Genomic DNA, 10,796 nt, shown 5'->3' on the forward strand with positions numbered 1-10,796 from the left:
AAGAGTTTTCTTGTTGGCAGCTGTAAAGGCAATTTACAGGTTTAAATTATCAGTGCTGCACAGTCATTAAAACCTGACATGGTTCAGAAGAAAACACTCACGTAATGGATTCCCATGAGGGTGGTTCTCGACAACTGGGAAAGGTTTAGTGTGGAAGTCCTTGGGCGGAGATCCAGGAAAACCTACGCCAATGAAGAACATGGAAGTCAAGAAAAGAAGAAGCCAGTTTGGAGGCCACACCCCTCCCAGCATTAACCCATTCCATTTCCATTTGGCTATGGGTATGAAAAACATAAATCCAGACTTTGCCAGGATGTGCCCAATTTGCACTCCAAATGTTCCCTGGATATTGGATTACTTCCATCTGAACACCAGGTCGTGGTTGGAATTCCTGTGCAATTAACAGAATAGGGGGATGGGGTTGGAAGCAACTTCTGTGTCATCTGTCCTCATTTCTTTTTGCAGTTGAAGTTGCAGGACCCCATCCACTCCTCACCAGATTGTATCCTCACCCCTATCTGACCTTATTGCTGCTCACACTCTATGTCCCAGAATGAAATCCCAAGATGATGGAGGAGTGCCCCTTCAACCTGAAGCACCTGCTCAGCTAGGAACCGAATTCAAGGTAAATTCAAGAGGTCCTGTGGATAGGACTGCTAGTTTCTCTTGCTGGGTTGACCTCAGAACAATGAAACACTGGGAGATGTCTGTTTTTTGGTGTGATGGTGTGGTGTGTTCCTCTTCTTTCTAGAAGAGTGTTTTTTTTCAGACGAAGGTGATTTGGACACTGCGTATTCATGATCCACAGAAAAATAAAAAACATGGACCCCCACAGCCCAGGCAGAGCCACACAGGAAGGCAACCAAACGAAAAGGTGAGGGACTAAAATAAAGAAGGATTGAAGTGTGTTAGCCACATTCTTTTAAGCAGACTCCATTTGCAGGCACACACACACAAACACACAATGCCACACACACACACACACACACACACAGAAATCCAACAGTCACAACATTCCCAAAGGAACACACAACTTGGCAGCTTCTGAGGCTGCGTGTTTCTGCAGGAAGTCCCACCTGGGAGACAGCAACCCAAGGGAAAACAGGAGGGCTTTACCTAAAAATATCAGAGGGGCAAATTTCAAAAAGACTCACCCCTAAAACATCTAGGCAGGCCTGAGGAATCCTGCAGATGCTTTTGGATCCTTAGGGATTTTGCAGTTTATTCCTAGGGCTCTGCTTGACATTTCTTTAGGCTCGCTCACATCTGCCCTCTCCTAGGATCATGAGATTATTCTGTGGATCCCACAGAGAAGACAGGTGAAGAGTGCACCACCAATGCACCTCCACAGAGGTCTCCTGTGGAGCTCAAAATCAGGAATGGTTCCCTGAGCTTAGCTCATGAACATTCATGAGTCAGGCTCTGGTGCCCAGCTGTCAGAGCTGTCAGCCTGACTAAGCAGAGGGAAATGCTACAGGCAGAGCCGGCCTTGTATCAGGAAAAAGGATCCCTATGAAACCCACAGTGAGACCTTAAAAGTCTCAACCTCAGGGCCTCTTTGGGCCGTCTCCATGGTCAGGTCCCACTGGAGGAGGAGGCATTTCAAGACTGTGAGGTGGTCGCTGGAAACTGCTCTTCTGACTCTACTCCTGAAAGAGGCTGTGCACAAGAATCGGATCCCATGGAGATTGGAATAGTGTCTGTTGTGTTGTTGGGGTTCTTTGGATGATAGAATTCTACCTGAAACCCCAGAGGTGGGCATCAGTGAAAGATGCCCGAGCTTGATCTCACAGCCTCCCTTCATCCTGGGCCTCACAGGGGCTCTCTGGAAAAGTCAGGAACCATGACAGAGGAAAGTCCAAGGTGGAGCAGTTGTCTCACACCTCAGACTGGTCCCTCCTTGGTGCAGATGAGGTTGCCACAGTGTCTCAGAGGCCATCTGTGGTGATAGTAAGCCTGAAAATTGGGTCCAGCAGTGCTGTTAAGAGGCATTATGGATTGTCCATGACAACAAGGAAAAAACAAGGCTTGCCTGAGAAAATGAGCAGCCTTGTGCTGGAGTCCAAGCAGTGTTCAATGATTTCTGTCAGGGGACCCAAAAGCCTACTGCAAAGTGCAAGCACCTTCAGCCCCCAAAACCTGACCATAGACCAAAACCTGGAGTACAGTAAGCCTACTTGAAGTCCCTTTTACTCTCTGAAACCCCAACAAGTGATACAATCTGTGGTGAGAGGCAGTCCCATCCAGCAACAGCTCAATGAATAAGCCCCTCCACAGTGAGAGAGCCATGCAGATTTAATGAAACAGAGCGTAGATTACCAGGTAAAACCTACACACAGCTCTCTTCTTCTCCTCCTACAGGAATCATGCAGTCCTCTGATAGAAGTGGGAGAATAAGAGTTTCCTTCTTGGTGGCTGAAATGGGAATTTACAGTTTTAAAAGAATCAAAACTGCCCAGTCATTAAAACGTGACAGTGTTTGGAAGAAAACACTCACGCAATGGATTCCACTGAGGGTCATTCTCCAAGAACAGGGAAACATTTAGTGTGGAAATCATAGCCAGACCCAGGAAACCCTAGGCTGACCAGGAACATGGAAGTCAGGAAAAGAAGAGGTAAGTGTGGAGGCCACATTCCACCCACCATCAATCCATTCCACTGCCATTTGGCTCTAGGTATGAAAGCCCTTAAATCGGGGCTTGCCAGGATGGCCTCAATTTGCACTCCACATGTTCCTTGCACATAGGACTACTCCCACCTGAACGCCGGGCCATGGTGTAGACTGCTTGTGCAATTAAGGGAATGTGGGCATAGAATTGGAAGCACCTTCTGTGTCATCTGTCTTTATCTTTTTGCAGGTGAAGTTGCGGGACCCCTTCCCCTTGTCAACGGGTTGTATCCTCAACTTTATCTGACTTTATTTCTGCTCATATTCTATGTCCCAGGATGAAATCTCAAAATGAGGGAGGAGTGTCCCCTCACAATGTGTAGCACCTGCTCAGCTGGGAACTGAATTTGAGGTAAATATAGGGGTCCTGAGGACCGGACTGCTAGTGTCTCTCCCTGGGTTGGCTGCAGGAAAATGAAACACTTGAAAATGTCTGCTTTTTTTTTTTTTTTTTTTTGGTGTGGTGTGCTCCTCTTCTTTCTAGAAGAGTGGCTTTTATTGCATGGGGAGATACCTTGGTCGCTGGCAGGCTTGGCCCGCCTCCAAAATCACTGAGGATTCATGATTCACAGAAAAATAACAGAGCCCCACAGCCTGAAACAGCCACACAGACAGGCCACCAAAAAGGTTAGTACACTCAAAAAAAAAAAAAAAAAAAAAAAAAAAAGAACAGCTGAAGTGCTTTAGCCACATTCCTTTAAGCAGACTCCACTTAATGGCACACACACACACACACACACACACACACACATACACAAACAAACAATAACATACACACAGGCAGACATCCAACACTTGCAACACTCCCACAGAAACAATAGGCTGTGAGCTCCTGAGGCTGTGGGGTTATGTGGGAAGCCCCATTTGAGACAGAGCAACTCCAAGGAAAAGAGATGGGCTGTACCTAAAAATCACAGTAAGGCAAGTACAAAAAAGACTCACCCTTCCAACATCTAGACATCATGCAGATACTTTTTGATACTTAGGGATTTGGCAGTTTATTCCTGGGGCTCTTCTTGATGTTTCTTCAGGCTGGCTCACATGTACCCTATCCTAGGATTATGGGACTATCCTGTGGATCTCACAGAGCAGACAGGTGAGAGACCACAGCTGACAAACCTCCATGGAGGTCTCCTCCTCGGGAGTCCTCTCCACCAAGCCACAGGGACTTATCGCTAGGCAACGGTGACATTCATTGTGACTCTAGACAGAGTCCACACTCAGGCCTGGTGCCCAGAGACTAGCACATGTGGATTCCTGAGGCAGGCTTAGGTGCCCTGCTGTAACAGCGTTCAGCTTGCCTAAACAGAGGAAAATGGTACGGTCAGAGCTGGCCTGGTATCAAGAAAAAGGCTGCCTGTGAAGACTCATGGCAGGACAATAAAAGCCTCGACCTCAGGGCCCATTTGGACCATCTCTTTCGTCATGTCCCGATGGAGGATGAAGGTTTTCAAGACTGTGAGGTGGTCACTGGAAACTGCTCTTCGAACTCCATTCCCAAAAGAGAATGTGTGTGTGCAAGAATCGGGTCCCCTGGTGATTGGAATATCGTCTGTTTGGTGTGTTATTGATGGTTCTTTGGGTCATAGCATGATACCTGAGACCCCAGAGGCATTTTTCAGCGAAGATGTCTGGGCTCTTGACCACACTGCCTCCATCATCCTGAGCCTAGCAGGTGCTCTCTGAGAAAGGCAGGAACCATGACAAAAGCAAGTCAAAGTTTGAACCACATTCTCACACCTTGGACTGACCTCTTATGGGTGAAAACGAGGTAGAGACCGTGTCTCAGAGGTCGTCTTTGATGATGGAATGCCTGAAAAGGATGTCCAGTAGAGGTGTGGAAGGACACTGTGGATTGCCCATAAAAGCAAAGAAAAAATCAAGGCTCACCTGACAGAACGTGCTGCATTGAGCTGGAGTCCTAAGCAATGTTCAATGCTTCCTGTCAGAGGTCTCAAAAGCCTCCTGCAAGTTGCAAACCACCTCAGCCCCCATAAGGAGACAACGACTCGGAACTTGGAGCACGGTCAGACTCCTCAAAGTCCCTTTTGCTCTTTGAAATCCCTGGAAGCAAAATAATCTTTGGCGAGAGACAGTCCCATCCAGCCACAGCCCAATGGAAGAACCCCTCCTCAATGAGAAGACGGTGCAGATGAAAAAAATCAGAGGCTAGATTACCAGGCAAAAGCCAGACAGGGCTGCCTGCTTCTCATCCTACAGGAAACATGCAGAATGACAATAGAAGTGAAAAAAACAAGAGTTTCCTTCTTGGCAGCTGTAAAGGGAATTTATGGTTTTAAAAGTATCAAAGCTGCCCAGTCATTAAATTGTGACACTGTTTAGAAGGAAACACTCATGCAATGGATTCCCATTAGGGTCATTCTCTGTGAACTGAGAAACGTTTATTGTGTAAGTCATTGAGCCAGACACAGGAAAGCCTGCACCAACAAGAAACATGGAAGTCAGAGAAAGAACAGTCAAGTGTGGAGGCCACATCACACCCAGCATCAATCCATTTCATTCCCATTTGGCTCACGGTATGAAAGCCCTCAAATTGGGAGTTTGCCAGGATGACCCCAATTTGCACTGCAAATATTTCTTGCACATTGAAGTACTTTCACCTGAACGCTGGGCCATGGTGTGGACTGCTTGTGCAATTAAGGGAACATTGGGATGCAGTTGGAAGTACCTTCGGTGTCATCTGTCTTCATTTTTTTGCAGGTGAAGTTGTGGGATCTCATCCACTTCCCACCAGATTGTATCCTCACCCCTGTCTGACCTTATTGCTGCTCACACTCTATGTTCCAAAATGAAAACCCAAGATGAGGGAGTATTTCCCCCTCATGATGTGAAGCAACTGCTTGGCTATGACCTGAATTTGAGGTAAATTCAAGGGCTAGATGGACAGGACTGCTATTGGCTCTCCCTGCATTGGCCACAGGACAATGAAACACTCCGAGATGTTTGTTTTTTGGCGTGGTGTGCTCCCCTTTTTTCTGAGAGTGGCTTTCTTTTGGAGTGGGAGGTGATTTTGATGCTGGTGGATCTCAGCCTGCCTCCCAGTTCACTGGGGATTTATCATCCATAGAAAACTAAAGAACATGGAGCCCCACAGCCCAAGCAGTGCTGCACAGACAGGCCACCAAAAAGTTGGGAGACTCAAAAAAATAGAAGTGGTAACATGTGTTGGCCACGTTCCTTTAAGAATACTCCACTTATATTCTAATGCGCACACACAGAGACACACACACAAATGCAGACATCCAACACTCTCAATACTTTCACAGAAACACACAAGCTGGCAGCTCCTGAGGCTGCGTGGTTCTGCAGGAAGCCCCATTTGGGAGAGAGCAACCTTGGGGAACACAGTCATTATACCTGGATATCACAGTAGGGCATGTTTAAGAAAGACTCACCCCTACAAAGTCTAAAGAGGTTTGAGGAATTCTGCAGAAGGTTTTGTATTGGGGATTTCACAGTTTATTCCTGGGGCTCTGTTTGATATTACTTCTGGCTGGCTCATGTCTGCCCTCTCCTGGGATCATGGGACTATCCCATGGATCCAACAGAGAAGACAGGTGAGAGTCCACTGTTGACACACCTCCACGGAAGTCTCTTTATCCACCAAGCCAAAGGGACTTGTTGCTGGCAAAGGTGACATTCATTGTGAAGCTAGCCAGAGCTCACAATCAGGCCTGGTGCCCCGAGACTAGGGCATGCACATTAATGAGGCAGGCTCAGGCACTGCCTCTCAGACCTGTCAGCCGGCCTAAGCAGAGGAAAATGGCAGAGGCAGAGTCGGTCTGGTATAGGGAAAAAAGCTTCCTGTGAAACCCACTGCAGGACACTAAAAGTCTCAACTTTGGGGGTTTATTCAGGACATCTCCATGGTTGTGTCCCACTGGAGGAAGAGGTGTTTCGAGACTGTGAGATGGTCACAGAAACTGTTCTTCTGAGTCCATTCCCAAAGGAGGCTGTGTGAAAGAATCGGGTCCCATAGGGATTGATATATAGTCTGGTGTGTTCTGGAGGGTTTTTTTGGGTGATAACAGCATACCTGAGACCCCAGACGTGGGTGTCAGCAAAAGATGACCAGCTCTTGACCTCTCTGCCTCCCTTCATCAGGGGCCTCACATAGGCTCTCTGGGAAAGGCAGGAGGCAAGACAAGGGAAGTATAAGTTCAACACTGTTCTCACACCTCGAACTTGCCCCTCCTGGGTGCACATGAAGATGTGACACCATCTCAGAGGCTGTCTGTGGTGATGGCAAGCCTAAAAAGGGTGTCCAGTAGTGCTGTTGAGGAGCACTGTGAGTTCCCCATGAAAGCAAGGAAAAATCAAGGTTTGCCTGAAAGAACGAGCTGCCTTGTGCTGGAGTCCAAGCAATGTTCAATGATTCCTGTCAGAGGACCCAAAAGACTCCTACAAAGTGCAGACAACTTCAGCTCCCACAACAAGACAACAACCCACAATCTGGAGTGCAGCCAGGTGACCCAAAGTCCCTTCTGCTCTCTGAAATCTCTGGCAGCTAAGTAATTGGTGGCAAGAGGCATTCCTATCCAGCAACAGAAAAATGCCAGAGCCCCTCCACTATGAGAAGGCCATACAGATGTAATGAAACAGAGGCTAGTTTACCAGGCAAAAGCCAGACACAGTTGCCAGCTTCTCATCCTACAGGAATCACGCAGCACTCCAATAGAAGTGGGAGAACAAGAGGTTCCTTGTTGGTGGCTGTCACAGGAACTTATGGTTATAAAAGTATCAAAGCTGCCCAGTCATTAAAACATGAGAGTTTTAGAAAACACTCATGCTATGGATTCCCATGAGGGTCACGTTCATGAACTGAGAAAAATTTAGTGTGGCAGTCATTGAGCCAGACACAGGAAACCCTAGGCAGGTGAGAAACTTGGAAATCAGAAAAAGAAGAGGCAAGTGTAGAGGCCACATCCTACCCAGCATCAATCCACTCCACTCCCATTTGGCTCTGGGTATGAAAGCTCTCACATTGGGAGCTTGCCAGGATGGCCCCAATTTGCACTCCAAATGTTCCTTGCACATTGAAGTACTCCCACCTGAATTCTGGGCCATGATGTGGACTGCTTTTGCAATTAAGGGAATGTTGGCATGGAGTTAGAAGCACCTTTTGTGTCATCTGTCTTTATTTTTTTTGCAGGTGAAGTTTCTGGACCCGATTATCCATTCAGCAGATTGTATCCTCACACCATCTGACCTTATTGCTGCTCACACTCTGTGTTCCAGGATAAAATCACAAAAAGATGGAGTAGTGCCCCCTCATGATGTGAAGCATGTGCACAGCTGGGAACCAAATTCGAGGTTAATCCAAATGGCCTTGCAGACACATCTGCTAGTGTCTCTCCCTCCTGCGTTGTCCTCAAGATGATGGAAACACTGGGAGATGCCTGGTTTTTGGTGTGGTGTGCTCCTCTTCTAGAAGAGTGGTTTTTAGTGCAGGGGGAGGTGATTTGGATGCTGGCAGGTCTTGGCCCACCTCCAAATTCACTGGGGATTCATGATCCACAGAAAAATAACAGGGAGCCATGCAGCCCAAGCATAGCCACACAGATGGGCCACCAAAAGGCAGTGAGGCTGGAAAAAAAAAAAAAAAAAAAAGAAGCACTGAAGTGTGTTAGCCCCATTCCTTTAATCAGATCCCACTTACAGGCACACACACACAATGCCACACACACTTGATGTCAAACACTGGCAACACACCCACAGAAACACACAGCATGGCACATCCTGAGGTTGCATCTCCGCCTGGGAGACAGCAACCCCAGGGAACACAAAAAGGCTGTACCTGCCGTACCTAGAAATCACACTGGGGCAAGTTTCAAAACCCCTACAACCTCTAGGCTGGCCTGAGGAATTCTGCAGATCCTTTTGGGTCCTTAGGGATTTCGAAGTTTATTTCTGGGGCTGTGGTTAATACTTCTTCAGGCTGACTCCCATAAGCCCTCTGATCATGGTTGATGTTTCTTCAGGCTGGCTCACATCTGCCCTCTCATAGGATCATGGGGCTATCCTGTGGATCCCACAGAAAAGATATGGGAGAGTCCACTGCCAATGCACCTCCAACCAGATCTCCTTCTCCTTTATCCTGGAACAAGCCGCAGGGACTTCTTGCGAGACCCTAAATGTCTGAATCTTAGGGCCCCATGGGCAGTCTCCATGGTCTGGTCCGATTGTAGGAGTAGGCATTTCAAGACCCTTAGGTGGTCACTGGAAACTGCTCTTCTGACTCCATCCCTGAAAGAGAATGTATGTGTGCAAGGATCAGATCCCAAGGGGATTGGGATATAGTCTGTTGTGTTGTTCAGTGTTCTTTGGGTGATAGAAGACCCCAGAGGCAGGTGTCAGCGAAAAACGGCCAGGCCCTTAATCTCACTGCCTCCCTTCAACCTGGGCCTCACAGGGGCTCTCTCAGATAAGCAAGAACCACAAGAAAGGCAAGTCCACGTTGGAGACATGTTCTCACACTTTGAACTGACCTCTCATGGGTGCAGATGAGGTTGAGACAGTGTCTCAGAGGCCGTCTGTGGCTATTGCCACTCTCGATACGGTATCCAGTAGTGTTGCTGTAAGAGCACTGTGGATTCCTTATCACAGGAGAGAAAAAAATCACTTGAGAGAATTGTTGAGTAGCCAGCCCCACACTGCCCAGCGGGTACCCCGAGTCCAGCGGAGACAAATAGTTAGAAAGAGACAGAATGAGAGTTTAAAAGGCAGGTCCAGGGGACCGGAGAATTGGAGGCTTGCTCGTGGCCCCGAGCCCTCAGCCTCCACCCAATTTATTGGTTTACAAGCTCTTTATTCTTAGGGCAGATAGGAGGGGTAGGAACGGATGAGGGAAAGGATTAATCAGTGAGGGAGAACTCGTGGGTCATGCAATAAGATGTATAGCAGAGGTGGTTTCTGTGAATTTCCTCTAGCAATGGCGTATGTCTAAATGACTTAATATATTTAACTTATCGGGACTGAAATGGGTGGGAGTAGGTTTCAGGAGAAGCCAAGATGTTTGATTATACTAAACTCCTTCAAGGGAATGTTATTTCCCAGAGCAACCTGTGGCATGCCGCTGAGGTGTTATGCTCTCTGGGCATAAGGACATGAAGGCAATAAGGAGACTTTTCTCCTCAGAGGCCACCCATGGCTCCCCATGGGAATCTCACACAGGGGAGACCAACTCATCTGGCATCCCAGAAACTCTCTTTCCCACATGTCCCACTTTTTTGTCTTTAATTAATTTTAATTAATTAATTTTTAAAAAATTTTTTAATTAAATTAAAATTTTTAATTAATTAAAATTTTTATTTAATTTTTTAAATTAATAACCACCATTGCTATCATAGCTCATTCACGGTGTCTATCTACTCTCCCAAGGTGGCGTCCGCATCAGTAGGTTAAAAAAAAAACAGCATAAACAGACACAAGCCAAAATAATATTTGTAATTGATGATCCACCTATGGTTTTAATTCACTTTAAAGGATTGGTGTTAAAAAGGCCATCAGCGGCTCCAGCAATATCAGAATTTCAGAGAATATCAGCTCCAGGCAACAGGCTGGCATGAGCCTGAGATGCTGCAAAAAGTTGTTTTTTTCAGTTTAGCAGTATCTAATGTTAAATTATCTTCTTCTCCCCGTAGGTGATGTCTAATCCTCTCCCAGTGATGTTCAGTGGTATTGTAAGAGCTGGGAGGAACACAAAAACCAAAAGTATTCCAATCACATTGCATTTGAATTCTATGCTCCAAGCTCATAATCCAATCTCCCATTCAAATTACTGTTTGATGAAGATCATTAATTTGATTTGCCAATTTTTGATCTATTTGGCTTTGGGAATTCCGAAGCTTAGAAGAATTTTTCTGCCAACTATCCACAGAGCTCACAGTTTGAATAGAAGAGTGCAAAGCAACACCAGCAGCAGCAGCTGTAGCTGTGACTGTTATAAGCCCCATGATGACAGCTATTACAGTAAATATTAATCTCTTTGATCGATTAAGTATTCCTTTTAGTACTGCAGTGATAATACATATGGAGGGAGAGGCCTCCAAGGTCTAATGAGGGAGACAGGTATCCAAACTCCTTCTCAGGCCCTAAATCAAAGTTT

The 10,796-nt window shown here is 46.6% G+C and overlaps 1 long non-coding RNA gene across 1 annotated transcript; it reads left to right on the forward strand.

Moving 5' to 3' along the window:
- Nucleotides 1-4,045: 4,045 nt before the first annotated feature.
- Nucleotides 4,046-8,250, forward strand: LOC131382474 (uncharacterized). The gene is made up of 3 exons (XR_009211976.1): nucleotides 4,046-4,131; nucleotides 5,390-5,551; nucleotides 7,842-8,250. It is a non-coding gene; the product is annotated as an uncharacterized LOC131382474 (long non-coding RNA).
- The last annotated feature ends 2,546 nt before the right edge of the window (nucleotides 8,251-10,796 follow it).

This window comes from Hylobates moloch, unplaced genomic scaffold (genome assembly GCF_009828535.3).
Source record: "Hylobates moloch isolate HMO894 unplaced genomic scaffold, HMol_V3 SCAFFOLD_25, whole genome shotgun sequence".
NCBI lineage: Eukaryota > Metazoa > Chordata > Mammalia > Primates > Hylobatidae > Hylobates > Hylobates moloch.